The sequence below is a fragment of the Marmota flaviventris genome, chromosome 1, assembly GCF_047511675.1.
Source record: "Marmota flaviventris isolate mMarFla1 chromosome 1, mMarFla1.hap1, whole genome shotgun sequence".
Lineage (NCBI taxonomy): Eukaryota > Metazoa > Chordata > Mammalia > Rodentia > Sciuridae > Marmota > Marmota flaviventris.
Window position 1 is genome coordinate 105,805,535 of NC_092498.1, and position 2,775 is coordinate 105,808,309.

The 2,775-nt window shown below is 37.1% G+C and overlaps 1 pseudogene; it reads left to right on the plus strand.

Annotated features, from left to right (window-relative positions):
- Positions 1–774: 774 nt before the first annotated feature.
- On the plus strand, positions 775–1,210 carry LOC114095181 (2-iminobutanoate/2-iminopropanoate deaminase pseudogene; annotated as a pseudogene).
- Positions 1,211–2,775: the final 1,565 nt, after the last annotated feature.

Genomic DNA, 2,775 nt, shown 5'->3' on the forward strand with positions numbered 1-2,775 from the left:
TCCAGGAGAAGCCTACCTTGGCTCCTGACCTGATCACTGCTGGACTTACAGCCTAAGCCTTGAGACTTTTGACCTGACACTTGAGCTTAGCATGCAGAGGGAATGTCTGTCATGAGTCTGTCATGATTAAGTGTGTTTACAATGCTTGGAACTAATCTAAAATTGTTTGCTGTGAGTTGATTATGTCTATTGCAGTGCCTAACATTAAGGATTGTTATTTTCTTGATCAACAACCTATAGAGTGAAATTGTATTGAGTGATTTGAGTGAATAAAGCATTGAAAAAAGGCAGAAGTGCATGGATATTCTTTATTTCTCCTCCTCGTAAGTCGCACCTTTGGCCCATCACGACACCCTATTCTATATCTTGGTGGAGTCCCTTCCCCCATCTTCAGAATGAATCACTCCAACTCTGCTTCCACCATGGTTTCTCTGCTCCCTCTCTGCTTTAAAAGGGCTATTGGTATTACACTGGGATCATGCAGAGAATCCAGGCCAATCTTCTCTTTTCAAAGTCCCCCTTAATTAAACCACAGGGTGATTTTGTGCATGTGCTTTGTCTAATATAGGTGTTCAAATAGTAGCATTTATCGAGAAAAGTGTTTTTATTCTTTGTTGTAAAACTTTTTATAGTGTAAAAATACATCATTTCTAGACAATGTAAAAAAAAAATATTGCCTAAGAAACCAAAGTGAGAGGTTTCTTAGGTAGCAGGTAGGGTTGGTTTAGGGGTTTCTTCTCCTGAAGAAAGGGGCACACAAAAGAAGAACTAGTCATGTCCCTGATTAAAAACATGATCAACACAACAAAAGCCCCAGGGGCCATTGGTCTCTACAATCAAGTGTTACTTGACAGGATTGTTTACATCTCTGGACAGATAGGCATAAACCCTCCTAACCGACAGCTGTTCCAGGAGGGGCAGAAACTAAAGCAGCCCTTATGAACATGGGTGAAAATCTGAATGCCACAGGCTGCGATTTCACTAATGTGGGGAAAGCAACTGTTTTTCTGGCTGCCATAAATGACTTTGAAACTGTCAATGAAATCTACAAACAGTGTTTCAAAAGTAATTTTCCTACTAGAGCTGCTTACAGGAGGCTACTTTACCCAAAGGAGTGCACACTGAGATTGAAGCAGTATCTATCCAAAGACCTCACAGCAGTGCGAATATAAGTAGGCACACTGTTGTTCCCATCATATCTTTAAATTAACATCTTGTTTTACAACTGATGTTGGAAAAGTGTACATGTAAAGGAAATATCTGAAGTTATCATGGAAATACCATATCATAGGGAGATTTGACATGAATTGATTACTATATAATGTTACTGATACTATAAATTATAGTTATGTACTGAATATGAGAGAAGAGGCACTCATTATATCGTTGCTCAAATAAATAAAAAAAGAGGGATAATAATACATGGGAAAGATGAGCTATTATTCCTGAAAAACAAAATAAAGATCAAACCTAATTCAATTAAATCCTATTAATTTAAAGATGTGAAATATTTAGTTCTCATATTAGATATGTGATTCTGCATTTAATTGAATAAAATCAATATTCAATTTTGAATGATATAAGTAAAAGAGAAGAACATGGGCTAGAATGTTATATAGATAATATTTTTCTAATGGAAATAAAAGACATGTAGTTTTCAAAACCAAACAAAAGAAAGAAAGAAAACCAAAATGAGTAAGGAAACTCTCAAAAACTGCTTCTGAAAATTACATAAGTATACAAATGAAATAAAGTTTTCACAATTATTTTGTTTTCTTTTTTTTTTATAAATGTTTTTCTAGCAGATGCCCCAGTGAAGACCTGGTGAGCAACTACCATCTCTTCTCAGAAAGATACTTCGCCCTCAAATTTTAGTTCATCTATTTCTTATTACTTATTCTTTCAAATAACATTCATGGAACATCTATGTGTCAGAGGCTTAGCAGCATCCATGAATATGGAATATAGTTTCTTGTTCTTAAAAGACTCAAAGACAAGGACTTAATTCACTACCGTATCACATCATATATGGAGAGATCCAGAGGAGGGTTCAACAGACTTTACTAAGCACAAATATGAAATTTGCAGATGTAAGTATACACATTTGGATCTACATTGTTTCTATAAAAGCCTATAAATAATTGAGGCAAAAGTGTCTGGGGGCTTGATTAACTAGGTGTTTTTCCTCTGCTCAGTTCTTGTCCTTGTGAATCTCCATGGCTCAAAGGAGAATGGTAAGCCTACTGACGAGGATGCTGTGAAAAAAGAACTAATAAAAAATGAACTTCAAGGCAAACACTGAAATCCAGTTTCCAGAGCTTCCAACAGTACTCTAAAGAGAAGGTCTCTTTTCAAAATCTCAGCTGAACTCTATGTCAACAAATATCTCAGAACTAATGTTTGGTACTTTTCCTTCAGCTTTGAGGACAGTGGGTGTGCCTGGGTATGAAGGTTTGCATGGGAGATTCTGAAAGCTTCTCTGTGGCAGGACTTGCCATATGAGTGCAGTGTGGGGTTGGAATCAGAACACCTGGGCAGCCCCTCTGACATCTAACATTGGTGTGAACTCTGACAAGTGACACAGGAAATCCAGTTCTCCAGTCCTTCATTCCTTTTCATTTCTTGGTATTAGAAATAATAGCCGTTGCCCTGGACTCATAGGTCATCTTGAAGTTCAGATGAAATAATGCCTTTGAAAGTGGAGTTTGCTCCAAAAAACTTAAACATTTCACTGGGTTCCATTTTCAGGACAGTGGCCCCTCTCTGGCCAAGCCA